Consider the following 16,120-nt stretch of genomic DNA (forward strand, 5'->3'; position numbering starts at 1 on the left):
GCGTCGGCTTATGCAACGCCCGCCGTTCGCATTGCGTTCGCCGTGGGGGCGTGGCTGGTTTTTGGCACGCGCATCGCGGAGCCCTTGGCGTGGGCGAACAGCTACGTTCGAGCAAAAGTTAATTTGAATGACGTTTATTGTTTGCAAGTTTTTTCCGTGAAGACATTCAATGCTGGAGGAACGGCAGGACATGCTCACACAGGGATCAAAGCGTATACAAAAGCGCTGACTGTTGATTTCCGTTTATTCACAAACGCACATGCTTGCATGAACCATTCCAAAATCACTATGCAATAACACAAGTCAAAAGATATAGGAGGAACAAAAATAGGAAATCACGTGGCTTTACAAATCTATTGGGAGGCGTGTTCGCCTCGTGAATATTATTACGAGCGTAAATGGCTCGATGCTACATCACTTATTGCTTTCCTATACTATTTTGAGTAATTCCCTTATTTCTTTTCGAGGGAGGTGCATATCCTTATCTGTAGCTGTAACGAAGGACAGCGTGGAAATCACCGTGAAATTTTACTGCCGCACGTTACATATTGATTAAGTTATCAGGGTTTTCATTGACAAAAGTACCAGCTTCTGCGCCACGTACTAAACTAGTGTAAGTACAAGTTCGACTGACCAAGCTATCCAGTAAAAATAAAAATGTCTGGATAAAAGAAAGAAATGAAGGTGGGCATGTGGTGGGACTTGATTTGTATCGGAAATCTTTGAGAGCACTGCAGGTCACTCTCAGGAATCGATATTTCATCTATGAATAACTCGTCCTATGTCTTTAAAGCGGGATATGTGACGGTAGGTACTGATACGGCGCATTGGTGCACAGGAGCTTTGATTCGGCATTTTAGTCAAGCCGGGCATGCAATGATATATTTTGTTATATCACAGCAACTGATAGCCATGATCGTTCGTTCCATAGCGCATATGGTGAAATAGTTCATGCGCATGTTGAAGTAGTTTCGTGTTCACAGCAAGACGCATAAAAAAGTCACTAATGCGGAAAACTTATGACATTAGACTGAGCTCAAAAAAGAAGAGAGCATCACACCAAAGTACACAAAATGTCACTCACACGAAAAAGACATTGTACGGTGCAATAAAAATTTCGTTGTACAAATATTGTTATGCATAAAAGGAATTGATGAGATCACCGTCCACAAAGAAAATCACAATGGTACGAATCACTGATTCGGTCCACAGATGACCGTGACGTGACATTGCTGCAACGAATCAGGCCACCAGCAGCTCGTCTGCATCGTTTTTGTGTGTCACATCATTAGGCGTCAGTGAGCTACGTCATGCTCATCCGCTGGATGAATCGGCAATCCGTCATATAAATCCCGCTTGCTGAATGCCTATCTAAGACCTCAAGGAGACCGCGAAGTGTCTCCCGAAGTTGGTAAAATTCTGGGCATTCGATTATGATGTATTGTGCAGGAGCGTCCGAGGTGCCACCATGCACGCAATCTGAAGAGGGCCTCATCCGTATTTACGATTTAGAAAGTGAGGACTGTACCACCCATTCTAGACGTAAGCAGTGCAAGAAAGGTAGATTGGAAACGGTACAGAAACAGGCTGCGAGATTTGTGACCGGCCATTATGACTTCACCATAAGAAGCTCGCAGATTACGTATACCAATTGGGCTGGAAACAACTACAGTCTCGTCTACGATTACAAATGGCTTAAGCTTCTCTTCAGCATTTATAATAAGCAAACAGGAATAGATAAAGATAGATGTAATAAACAACCATTTTATGTATCAGCAAGGCGTGACCATACAAAAAAATTAAAAAGAAAAACCTTAGGGAGCACAAATGTCGCCTTGATGTATTCAAGTTCTCATTCTTTCCCCATACTATTAGTGCTCGGAATGAGCTACCTGCGGATATATTTTTGGTGCCTTGCTTTATTAGTGCAGTTGAGTTTGTTTGTTAAGCCACATGTTCATTTTGAGTGCACTTTGTCCTTACGTGGATTACGTGGATGTCTTTTTTTTTTCTCTTCTTTTGGGCGCTTGTCCTCTTTCTTCAAAGATGCTTTCATATAAGTTGTTTTCAGTGCGTTTGACCCCGGTTGCCGATGTTTGCTCCTGCTCTTCTTTTTTTTTGACCCCCATACATCAATTCCTTCGGGCGATGTAGGTGTTACTACTACTAATAATAAAAAAAGAGTGTGTCTACAGAACTCGTCCTACATCTGGTGCGAAGCGCAACAAAGGGTCCATGTTGTACAAGAGAGACGATTAAACCTAACCTTCGACTTGGTGCTCGGCAGCGGTACTCCATATAGACAACAAGTCACCAAGGCTTAGTGGTCGACCATTTGTATATTTCGTTCAGCGTTTTTAAGGTTCCGTGCTCACACTGAGAGTCCCTTGGCTTCTGTTTCTATGACTTTATTCACGTCGCGTAGTTATTTGTTGTTGAAACCCTCTTCATCCTCAAGCCTGAGTATGTGTTCCGGGTATTTAAAGAGATGTAAGAACAAGTACTAAAAACAAAAATCTGCTATGTGCCGTGCCGACTTTGCGAAGCCTTTCCCTGGCACTTTATTGCGTGCAATGTCCAAAAGTATAAGTGAAGCCGCGGCGCCGCCGTGGTGTTGTTTATTGCTCCCGCAATTTAGCATGGCCGAGTTGACGGCCCCCGACGACGAGAAGTGCCGGATATACCCTGCAAAGGGGAGCGACAGAAGAAGTGTGCCGTCGTGTGCTCGTATATTGCGCACTTGGGTCGGGCTTCTCTAAACCCCTGCTTTCACCACGAGTCTTTGCTATTCCTTTTCATTGTTTGTTTACCAAAAGCATTTATCGCCCTATTGCGTGTTATAATCGAGTATGAAGAAGAAGAAAGAAAAAAAATGTACAAATATTACTGTCACGCATTTTTGCAAAACACCGGTTCCAATGAAACACAAAGGAAAATTCATTTTATATGCAAACAAAATTAGGGGCGCTTTCCCAATTCGAGCGATTTGTGTGCTTTCAATTTGTGTTCTCTTTGGTCGGCCGGAAATGTGAACGCGAACTTTTGTCTTACGTATCGTATTACCCGCGTACATCTTGAGCAATATGGAGTATTTCATCGATCACCAGCCGCGCTGGCTTAGTGGCTATATGGCGTCACGCTGCCGAACACGAAGTCGTTGGTTCGATTCCCATGCCGCGGCGACTGCATTCAGACGGTAGTGGAGTGCAAGAACGCTCGTGTTACGCGTTAAACGTTGAGTACGCTTTAAAGATCGAATCACCGCGTTAAAGAATCGACGTCAACACTACAGCGTCCCTCATAGCCCATAGCGCAGTTTCGAGGCGTTAAAACCCTAAAATGTATGCATGAATAAGCCACAGATAATTGAGTGATCTGAGGACTCTCGTTCTGTCTTCCGGAGCAAGGGAAGTTTGGCTGAAGGATGGTCCCCTCTAGTGCTCCTGTAACATCCCTGCCTTCCTCTTTATTTTCTTTTTTTTCCCTTGGCACTTCTGTTTGCGTGATCCGCCTGTGCTTCTATATAGTTGCTGGCAAGCAATGAAACAAGACAACGTCCCGGCAGCAGCTTGCTTCTGCTAGAGCGACGTGCGTTCAGACGGTCGATTTTCATTTCTTTTTTATTAATAAACCTGGCAGCAAGGACATATAATTTTAACGAACGACGCGAGCCAAGAACATGCGATCTTACTGCAAGATTTTAGCAAGACAAGGCCGCAGTGAGCGCAAAATCAACAACTTTTTCTTTAGGGTCCCTAATTAAAATACAGGTCACAGTACACACGCGCTGGCACCGCGCTGTAAACGCTTGCCACATAGGTTCTGCACGCAAGGTTGCAGCTGCGTCAAACGTGTTTTCCGCATTCCTTCGATGTTTTCAAACAGACGCAAAAGCTTCGTACGCTGGAGGTGTGGTTGTGGTATAGTATTTCCGAAGTCATGGCCTGAATATGACTGCGTATTTTGGATCCTGGTCAAATATAGCACCGAATACACGGCCCATTAAATGTATAACTCCAACCCAATCAATGGCGCAGTGATCTTATACCTTCGCGATGCGCCGAGGCACCAACGTTACTGGCGTGAATCTGGAAGCGGCTGGCTGCGTGCGGATCGAAGCGGGCTTCCGATTATAGCCCCTAGTGCGTGCGAGTCACTGTGTGTATACAGGTACGTGCACCGTGAATATTTTTTAGGGAATAGAGGGGGGAGGGGGTGAAGGGGGCAGAGGTGTTTGTCTCGGACCACCGTAAAAAGTATACCGGCTGCACTCATAGAGTTTTCCACAATAATTACCAGAGGGAATCCTGAAGCTGTGATGGTTGAATCACCATGCGAATGATGGGAAGTAAATGGATTTGTCTGATCTTCGTGCTTGTGGATTCAGAGGCTCCTGTGACTTTGTTTATTATACGCTTCATCTGGGCCTAAATTGGACTAAGTTTCGAAACAATTTACACTTTTCTAAGCGCAGAATACTGTGCGAACACGCACAATCGCTACTAATTGCAGTAGTTCAGCTTGTCGAGGTGGCCTAATCGAAACGCGCTTACTTGCCCTGCGATAAATTCACGAGGGCGTTCTAAGCCCAGGTGCACCGAATTTTGGGCGAGTTGGTTTTGCATAGCAGAAGACGGTCAAGCGGGCACAAACAAGGACAAAGGAAGGTGTAATAAATAAATAAATAACTAACTAACTAACTAACTAACTAAATAAATAAATAAATAAATAAATAAATAAATAAATAAATAAATAAATAAATAAATAAATAAATAAATAAATAAATAAATAAATAAATAAATAAAGCAGAGAGCGAAGGAGGCATATTAGCAGTGCGAACAAATGTGGGGCTGCCGATCACGCTTACAAACCCTTTGTTCGCGCGAAGCTGGCGATGCATTCCTTGAACCAATGTTCGCGTTGAAGAAGACCAACGATAAGGATTTGTTGCGAACGCCTGTTTGTATGGATACCCGGTAATATGCTTCGACGTTGACGAACGCAGGGCGTTACACTGGATTTAGATTATGGGAAAGGTAATACTCGCTAACTGTATGTGGTGTGCCCAAGTTCGGAGAAAGCACGCATTCGTGTAATGTAAAAGAAGGCAGAGACATTTGTAAGGAAAACCAATAAATATGTTCATCTTATACTTACCTCGTGGCTAATTTCTCATTTTATTCGTGGGTGCATAGGAGGCTCATCTTGATACTTTGAGATTCCCAATACCAGCAAAACAGAACCAGATACTTGTTTGCGTAAACAACACAAGTACGAGACATGGGACACTAAAGAACTGGGGCCGAATTCATAAAGCTTTTTATCCGTAAGTGCTGTTTGCCATTGGTCACTAGCCTTCGCTAATAGTATGTCCAACGTTAGGATTGGCTGGTATTTGCTCAGTTTTAGCGTAGTAATACAAACCCGTGTATTCGTGAATACAATTTTCTTGAATGCAAACCCTTATAAAATTGAAAAAAAAAGCAGGGAAGGATAACTTGTACATGTAACAGCAGCCGTGGAAGCATGCAACAAAATAAGGACTGCAACCTGGATTAATTGGTTTCAATGCAGGATCGAAAAAACACCAACAAAAAGAAAAAAAAAACTGCGAGGAACGCAGCTAAAGAAAGCGCAGCAACTGCAACGTGGCGCACTCACTGTCATGTTTTCAAGGTTTAAACCCACATTTGTGCTTGTGCAATATTACCTCATAAAATAATGTGACAACGAAACCTGTAGTATTATCTATCACGTTGAATCGCATCGCATGCCATTTCGTGATTACAGTACACTTCACCAAACCTCCGTTATGTTGCCCTGTGCTTGTGGTCGCTAGGTCCCCAAATTCTGTTTAAAATGCTTTTTTTTTCTTTCGTGGTCTGCCGATGCATAGTTGTTGCTCTTGCTTATCAAACAAGAGATATGTAGATCCAAAGCACATGTTAAAATATATGTGAAGCTATGATTTAAGTAAAGCTGTTTATTTAAGTGTTTTACAACTGGCGGCGATGTGTTAAATTTTGTTTACTTTCATTCGTGGCGTAATATGATACAGTGTTTACGTTTATCCACCACAAATGTCACATATCTATTGCCATGCAATCTTAAAAAAAAATATTTGCGGCACTACATTGCTCACAAGCTATGCCGACATAACCAATCCCCCTCCCCCTTCCACGTGTAGGGTTGCAAACTGGACTAAATCTGGTTAAACTCCCTGCCTTTCTTTCCTCCCTTATCTATCTCTCCAAACAAAGCGGTCCACAGTGTGTGACGCAACGATGTCACAAAGACGAAAGCGATGTATGATTCCTGAGAACGACTGGCTCGTGCAGAGTGCGTTTGACTCTGTAGCGCTGTCCATGCACGCCTCTCTACCCCCCCCCCCCCCATCTCTCCCTTCTTTCTCTTCTCTTCTCCCTCCCTCAAGCGTAGGGTATCCAAAATGAATCTTGACTGGTTAACATCCCTGCTTTCCATTTATCTCTCTCTTGTCGAGGGCAGAATGGTGATGACAAGTGTGTGCACAAAAAAGTACGACACCTATCAAGCAACATTTCGGAATTCTGTACGGTTTCTTGTCAGAGTGGGACGTTCTGGAAGACTGGCCCAGAACGGGCTCGCGCAACTAGTAGTACATTTCCAATGGCTAAATCAAAGAAAGTAAATTAAATCAAAGATTTAATTAACTACAATTAACCAATGCATGAACAGATGGGTGTGCCTTAGAGATGCCTGTGATCCGACATTATATTTTCAGATTTAATGTAGGAAGTTAATATTATTATTATTATTATTATTATTATTATTATTATTATTATTATTATTATTATTATTATTATTATTATTATTATTATTATTATTTTCGTTCCGCAGGACAGAGGTGCGCATACTTCGTCACCATAAACGAATTTTATACTATATAAACTCCTTGGCTGGTACTCCCATTTGGCGCACATGTAACGTTCATATATATACCCACAAATATATCCACTGAGATAGCGACAGATGCAGCAGCACCCAGCAGCCAGTCAGCTCCGCCAAAGCCTACAAATGCAGATCGACAAAGACAGTTTCGCTTGAATAACTTTAAATGTCAACTCCAAACGCCACAAAGGCGCCACTCAAGCGCGCAGTTCTAACCGCGAACTCAGCAGAACCTACTTCCGACGTATTTTCTGTGTGGCGTCGCAGACCGAGCGCCTCTATTTGTCGCCCCTCCACACCGACGCAATCATTGTTCAAGAAATACCCACTACGGGGTTAGTTCCTTTAGTCTGAGGTACGCACGAAGCAGATTTTGGCCGCGTTTACACAGCGCAGTCATTTCTCAGACTAAAATAAACAAGTTGACGCTGCGGCAGAAGCCACGTATAGATTATGCGTACGAAGCGGTTTTCATATGGTTCCAAGTTGGCTCGCTCATTTTCTCTTCTTGCGCTGTTTTGTTTCCACCTTAAGGAACCAAGTATAACTAGCAGTGTTTGCTATTTTTAAAGAAAACACTGCTAGTGGATTCTTCCAGAAGTATACCATCAAGGGAACGCTCAAAATACGCTAAATATTGTTATGAATATAAAGAAACGACAAAGCACGAAAGTGTAAAACTCAAGAGATCACATAGAATTTGCTGAACTGTCACAACTGATCAACAAGAAGAAAGTAAGAGATATTCGAAATTTTAACGTGGAAAAGATTGCGGAAACCGTAAAAAATAGACGCAGCATGAAATCAGTGAGAAGAAAACTTGGCATAGGACAGGACAAGACTTTCTCGGTTAAGGTCCTCAGTAATTTGTTGTAATTTGTCCCCATTGTTGCTGAACAGGACAATGCTCATCTGCAAACCGAAGGTTGCTGATAAGCAGGGTAATATCATCAGCAGTTTCAATGAAATAGTAAAAGCAGCGGAAGAATTCTATACTGACCTGTACAGTGCCCAGATCAGCCAAGCTACTTTCATTCGAAGTAGTGATGAACAGGATACAGAGGCTCTTTCTATAACTAGCGATGAAGTTAAAAGGGTATTGCAAGACATGACCAGAGGAAAAGCTGCTGGAGAAGATGGAATAACAGTCGATGTTACCAAAGATGTCGGCGATATCATGCTTGAAAAGCTTCTGGCCCTTTATACGCAATGCCTCATGACTTCAAGTGCACCAGAGAACTGGAAGAATGCCAACATTATACTAATCCATAAGAAGGGAGACGTTAGAGAATTGTAGAATTATAGGCCCATAGAATTCTTCCGCTGCTTTTACTATTTCATCGAAACTGCTGATGATATTACCCTGTTTATCAGCAACCTTCGGTTCGCAGATGGCATTGTCCTCTTCCGCAACAATCGGGACGAATTACAACAAATGACTGCGGACCTCAACCGAGAAAGTGTAAGAGTTGGCTTGAATATTAATATGCAGAAGACAAAGATAATGTTGAATAGCCTGGCAAGGGAACAAGAATTCAGGATCACCAGTCAGCCTCTAGAGCCTGTAAAGGAGTATGTTTATTTAGGTCAATACTCACAGGTTATCCTGATCATGAGAAGGAAATTTACACAAGAATAAAATTGGGTTGGAGTGTACACGGCAAGCATCGCCAAATCCTGACTGGAAGCTTACCACTGTCGTTTAAAAGAAAAGTCTACCATCATTGCATTCTACCGGTGCTAACATATGGGGCAGAAACTTGGAGGTTAACAAAGAAGCTCGAGAACAAGTTAAGGACCGCACAAAGAACGATGGAACGAAACATGTTAGGCCTAACGTTAAGAGACAGGAAGAGAGCGGTGTGGATCAGAGAGCAAACGGGGATAGCCGATATTCTAACTGACGTTACGAGAAAAAAATGGAGCTGAGTTATAGAATGGGTGCGAAGAGAAGGGAAGCACAGTCAAGGACGGCAGAAAACTAGGTGGGGTGATGAAGTCAGGAAATTTGCAGGTGCAAGTTGGAATCAGCTAGCGCAAGAGAGGGGCAATTAGAGATCGCAGGGAGAGGCCTTCGTCCTGCAGTGGACATAAATATAGCCTGATAAAGATGATGATTGTTAGAAATCCGTTGAAAATCGAGTCTACGAGAATTATAGTAAATAAACACCAAGTATTGTAATAGAATGACTTTGAAGGGCCTAAATTATCATTCATTAAGATAGCGCCGCTGTAAATGCAGTAAAGGTAAAATATTTAAAAGGCTTGTTTTCGTGAAAGGCGGAGTTATTATTGAAAAGGTTCCGAAAAAAATTGTCGCAGTTTCACCCGAAAGGCGAAGCATCAATTGCGATAGAAGAAAGAGAGAGAGATAGAAAAAAGGGGAAAGGCAGGGAGGGAAGATCCGGTTTGCTACCCTATGCTGGGGAGAGAGAGGAGGGGGAGGTAAAGTGACAGGAAAGTAGAGATAAAGCAAATTAGTAGAGAGCTATACGGAGTAAGGATAGTAGTTTTATCAGCTGTATAAACTTGGACATGCAGCAGCACCAGCAACGCACAGAACTGTTGTCGACGCCGTCGGCGCTTTGCCCGCGTTTGCACCGAGCGCGCGCAGCGTTGGTGACTGTTGCCAGTGCCTCTGGGGGCGGCTCGAAGGTTTTCGACGAGATCAGAATGCATGGGACACTCGTCGAGCAGCGTCGGAAATCTTACCCACCTTCTCGCCTCGCAACGTTTTTATATAAATACGCATTTGGTGCCGCAGCTAAATGTCGCCTCCCCTCCCTTCCTCCCTCACTCCCGTCCCCCCACGGCCTTTCGCGCGACGGAAGAAGTCGCGTTTGCTCTCTATATATGGTGATTGTAAAGGAGGAAAGAGACGCTTAATTCTGCAGCCCTTCAGGGAGCACGGCGCAGAACGCGCGTTTGTTCTCCGCCGTGCGTTCACTCCCCGTGAAAGCGCGCGTCCCTCGCCCCCTTTCACTCGCACATACAGCGCCCGGAGCGCGGCGACGATTTCATCGCCGTTGACGTCATACGGAACCTCACGGTGACGGCGACGCCGACGGCAGAAATCCGCTTTGGAGTGTTCATATAATTGCTATCGCAATAAAATGCGTAGTCATTTCATCGTAATGTCATTATTACCGAAGATAGGTATTGCAAGTTTCTACTAGCTGCTAAAAAAGTTGTCGCAGTTTCACCTGAAAGGCGAAGCATCAATTGCGATAGCAAATTTGTAGAGAGCTACACGGAGTAATGATATTAGCTTTATCAGCTGTATAAACTTGGACATGCAGCAGCACTGGCAACACGCAGAACTGTTGTCAACGCTGTCGGCGTTTTGCCCGCGTTCGCTCAAAATGCGTGCAGCGTTGGTGACTGTTGCCGGAGCCTCTGATATAAATAGGCACTTGGTGCCGCAGCTAAATGTCGCCTCCCCTCCCTTCCTCCCTCCCTCCCGTCCCCCCACAGCCTTTTTCGCGATGGAGAAAGTTGCGTTTGCTCTATATATGGAAAGGAGGAAAGAGACGCTTAATTCTGCAGCCATGGCGCTGAGCCTTGGCGCTGAGCCGTGCTCCCTCAAGGGCTGCAGAAGATAGCGTCAACCTTTCCCTTTCCCTCAAGAACCACTTATCATCCGTGCTCCCTCAAGGGCTGCAGAAGATAGCGCCAACCTTTCCCTTTCCCTCAAGAACCACTTATCAACTTATCATCCCTTCAGGGAGCACGGCGCAGAACGCGCGTTTGCTCTCCGACGTGCGTTTGTTCCCCGTGAAAGCGCGCGTCCCTCGCCCCCTTTCACTCGCACATACAGCGTCCGGAGCGCGGCGACGATTTCATCTCCATTGACGTAATACGGAACCTCACGGCGACGGCGACGGCGACGCCGACGGCAGAAATCTGCTTTTGAGTGTCCATATAATTGCTATCGCAATAAAAGCGCCAAAGTGGGAAATACTACTAAAACAAGATGAAACGTCTGTGCTAGGATCCGCCAAGCGGTTTTGTGAATCAGTTAAAATTAAGCTGGAAGTGTGCGAAATAAACTGAAGAAATACCGCTCAAGCACTCTGTACAGATGGTTAACCAGTGAAGCTGAAGCGTGCGGCCCCGGTGTTTAGCAGTGGGTTAATCTCGACGCTGTATTGAAGCGTTTCTCAATTATTGGTTGCATGTTTGTGTTTCTAGGGGAACGCAAGAGCCAAATGCGGGCGGATGCTGCTAACCACGACGCCGAGCTAACTCGAGATATCGAACGCATGCGACAACGGCGAGCCGAGGAGACAGCGTTGCGGGTAGAGCAGGGACGACGCAGAGAACGACGTAACTAACGGCCCTGCCAATGACGCGCGCGCTTGGGTGCGACGTAGAAAACGACGTTACTGACGGCGCAGCCAATGGAGACGTTTAGAGAAACATGGGACGAACGGTGTTTCGTTTCGCCTAGCCATATACAGCTTTCGCTGTAAAATTATCAGGTATAGGCTATATGTGGGACGCAGACGCAATGGGGTGTAGGTGAAACGTCTTGTGCGTGCTACTGACGGCGTATGCACTATAGGTACAGAAATGACGTCACCAAATACCCAAGTTACGTTTGTTCACACATTGCAAACTTTACATGCTTAACTGATGATACAGCTAATGGAGGTCCTACGGCATAATCTTGCAATCGTGTTCGGTCCTATTCATAGTGTGCCTATACCGAGGTCAAAGGTTGTGGCCGCGAATTCGCTTCACCCTGTCTTGCTGCCCGAGTCTCTTCGCGACATTTATGGACACTACGTACAATCAACCACAAAATATTACGGACCATGAAACCTGACAAAAGCTGAATATCTCCGCAGCCTCACAACGCAGCCTGGTATTTGCATTTCTGGCCTCGACCAGAATATGCTAACATTGTCGTACACAGTTTTACTGGCTACTGCTACAGGCTGCTCGGGAATTGAACGTTTTCTGAGATCCCTTGGCCCGTAAGCTTTTGGGGTGGACTGTACATGTTGAACTGAGGGGGCACCACAGCCGAGCAACCATCAAACTTCTGCAACAAATTGCGCACTTGTAAGGCTTGTAACTCCTGGTAAGCACAGGTTTGAGTTCGATGGATTAGATCTACTATTGGCAGAGTGAGCTATCTCAAGCGCGACCACTCCCGACCACTCCCGCCCAGCTGTGCCCCTGAACGCCGAGCGATAGGCTAACTTTAACTCCGATTGCGTCATGCGTCACGTGACAACGGCGCCATCAGTGCACGCGACCTATGCAAGATCGAGTAATGGCTTCTTGCTTATACACAACGATACCGAAGTAAGGAGCGTGCGTAGGACGGTCGCAACGATATAAGCGATAATAGTATTACATGTTTTCGTTACATGCGGTTTTAGCAAGCGCTGACTAAACTTAAAGCCAGTTCAAGTGAAAATTTAGTTTTATGTATACGGTAAAAACAAGTTTTTGTCGCCGAATGCGCTAAAACAGCTGCTACACCTGGCGGAGAATCCGCTAACTTGCAGCACCGACAACTCAAGGTATTGTTTGTGTTGACTCTTATATATATATATATATATATATATATATATATATATATATATATATATAACCTCTTATCTTTCGTGCTATTTTGTTTGTATTTATGAGCGGGACGCCATGCCGACCTCACTAAATATAAAATACGCTGTTCATTGACATAATCTTTCAATCAAGTGTTGCCAGCGATAGCTGCGCGTGTGTTCTTGCGTGCCCTCCCTGATCACTCTCACCACGCTGATGATGATGATGACGATGGAAATCGACATTAGTGTTCAGCATTCAAAACCTTCGCTGTGTCCCGATACATTGCAGGTTCCCTTTTAGTCTTTTACATCTGTAGCGTTAACTCCTGCTCGCATTTTTTAGAAAAAGTGTTCCTACAGGACCTCACGGAAATGCAACGAAGTCATTGTTTTGTTTGTTCTTTAGAGATACCTGTGATCCGACCTTATATTTTCAGATTTTATGTAGGAAGTTATTATTATTATTATTATTATTATTATTATTATTATTATTATTATTATTATTATTATTATTATTATTATCCTTTTTTGGTTCCGCAGGATACAGGTGCGCACACTTTCTTAAAAAGGGAAATAAAAGTTTGCTCCTTCATTCATTTGTGATGGAAGCCTTGACTTGAATGAGCATTAGAACTGATGAGGCTAGAAACATTGACGATTGTATGATGTTCGAAGACTTTGTATTTGTTGCGCGAGTTACGTCGCTGACGTGGTCATGCAGCGGTCAGAACGTTGGCGTTATGAACTGCAATGATCAGGTTAGAATCCTGTGACCACCAAATTTTTGTATATTTTTATGGGATGTCACGCGACGAAGTACGTTGCGCTGATTCAACGAAGCCTCACATCGCAAGTCGTACAGTGGTGTATTTTCGCCAGGACCACACGCGCGCTTTCAGAGTTACTACTATATTCGAGCACTCCGTAGAGCTCTGGTGTTGGAACTCACGGTGTTACTTGCGGCTGCCCTGTTACAACGCTTAATCCGCAGCAGTCCTCACGCCGAGAAAAAAAGAAGAGGAGAAGGAGGAAGGAGGATATGATGATGACAACGAGGATATATTTTATTTTAACGTCTAGAAGGTAAGCATACATGCTCAGTAATTTTAGGAAGCTAGCATGTGCGAGTGATAACGTCAGTTCCATCACGGACATTTACAGGACGCTATCTCACATGGATAACATTTTTGTACGCTAGAAGAATGATCACCAGGCATCGAAACAAAAGCAAAACACCCCCTTAAAACATTGTGGGGCACTGAAAGCGAAAATATGCAGCAGTTATATAGCTGCACGGCCTTTGCAAAGCTTTTACGGGTCGGCTCTCCTCCGCTCAGCACTCGAGTTCAGCCCATAAGCGACAGGCCACTCCGCAATCGTTCAAGTCCACGTGGCCTGTCCCATCCGCGTTGAGAGGGGGCGATAAATGAGACACGTGCACGTGTCACTGGCGGGCTGCCACTGCTCTTGAGCTGCTGGTGCGCGCGGAGCGAGCAGTTGGAAAAAGAGGCCTGCGCGTGCGCGATTGGCTGCGCTCGGTGGTAGATGCGGTTATCGATAACGAGACGACGCCAAGGCGCTCCCGTCGTCCCCACTTTGATGTGCGGTTGCGCCATGACTGCAGGGATGACAGGGGAGGAAAAGGGGCGGGGAGGGAGGAGGGGGGTGGCTCTATAACGGGGGATTGTCCGAGCACCGCAATTTGCTCCACGTTCACTTTAGGAATGTTCCGCCCGTGGCAGTGATGCGCCACACCCTGGCGAACTTTTGTCACGGGTGTTATGAATATATGACCTTTTTTGCTTCTTCAGATCGCTATTTCTTGCTTCCAAGCGTGGTACCACACTTTCTACAGGGCGAAATTGCTTCTGCGCCGAAAAAAGTTCGGCGAGGGAGAAAAGAAAGAAAGAGAAAAGAGAGCGTAACCGAGCAATGATGACGTTGGGCATATATGAGTTTTTCATTTTTCTTGTTGATACGATGACCTAATGGTTTTCTTGAGCAATTCGAAAAAATTAATAACCTCCGTGGTCTCTGCTGGAGCACCCCACCTAATAATAGGGAGGCGGCCATTTTTTTTGTTCTTGCTCGCACTCGTAGATTTCTTTTTAATTTTCTTTTGCCTCTTTGAAACGACGGAAGAGCTGTCCATGAGAAAAAGGACCGCTTGCACCTTCTGGCTTCTTGGCCCATTAGTATGGCGATGTATGATAGCCAACTTCACAGCGCAAAAGCTTTAAGCTACCACACCCTGAGGGCTGTTGTGTGAAAGCAGGTACTTGCAGTAACTTGTCAATCGAGACAGGAAAAGAAAATTACGCAGATACAAAGGACATTTTGGATTCTATGTGAAGTGAATCTGTGTGAAGTAAAGCTTTCGTGAAGCAGTAAATAAATGGTATAAGACTGCTAATCTTTTTGAACGCGTTTTGCAGCATAACGAATACAAGCCTGCCCTTGCAAATCAGCAAGACGAGGAATCCCTGTACACGTGATCCACGCTGATAGCGGAATACACTACCTCTAGGGTCGGCCTACTTCTCACGACGCCAGCTCCGGGATCAGCCAGGCAGTTTACTATTGCACTACCTCAAGGACTGGCCCACAGGCTTAATTATTCGGCGAGAAGACGACCGAGCAGGCATACGAAATAAACCCCCCAAAAGAAGGCACCGAAAGCGCCCCTTTAATAAAGGCATTATGCGCTTGAAGGCGCATAATTGTCGCACTGACGACATTTAGGGACCGTTTGCTGTTTTACTGCGTCATTGCGTAGAGAACAGAGCTGGCTACCGGAACGTTTGTTGGAGTAGTACAATTGAGTCTACATGTACTTGATTCGTTATATGAGTACTGTCCTGTGTGTTAGCCTGCTGTGAACCTATTCGACAAAACAACAACAACAACCACAACATCAGGCAGCAGTTACGACAGCGCAAGAAACGGCCGAATTGTCGAGGTTCGTGTGTAACAGCTTTCAAGGCACACTTTATCATTCAAGAACGACAGCTCTCTGCGATATAAGTAGACACTGAAACGTACGTTATAGAAGACAGAGAGGGATTTTTCCGTGTTTCATGAGTTGATGTCGCTGACGTAGCGAGAATATTGAGCGCTGTATCAAAGACGTTCGCTCCATCCAGTTTCCTTCAGGGATCGCATCAACGCTGTTGGGGCCTTGTGCAGATGCGATATGCCAGACCATGGTCATAAGATCTTGTCCAACGAGAAGGGTCTTGCGTATAGCTGGTTTATCTTCTGCACCTAATTATTTCCTCGCCTTCTCCCAGGGTAGGGTAGCCCACCGGGCGCAGTCCTGGTTCACCGCCTAGCTTTTTATTAATTTACCCTTCTCTTCTCTCCGTGCTCCAACTTTATAGTAGTTGTTACAGAATAGTTCTAAAAAAAATCGCCAGACTGCGTTTGGAATTCCTGCAACCGCTGCAAGTACGCCTGCTTTGTTGAAAACTAAATTACAAGTTTTGAACTAAGAAATGTACAATCAGGCTACGAAAGACACCCGTAGTGGGGAAACTCCGGATCAATTTCAACCATCTGGGGTATATTGGCGGGCACGAAAGCTTGGTACACGAGCGCTCTTGTATTCGACTCTCATTTGAATGAGCCCGTCA

This window comes from Dermacentor silvarum, chromosome 6 (assembly GCF_013339745.2).
Source record: "Dermacentor silvarum isolate Dsil-2018 chromosome 6, BIME_Dsil_1.4, whole genome shotgun sequence".
Taxonomy (NCBI): domain Eukaryota; kingdom Metazoa; phylum Arthropoda; class Arachnida; order Ixodida; family Ixodidae; genus Dermacentor; species Dermacentor silvarum.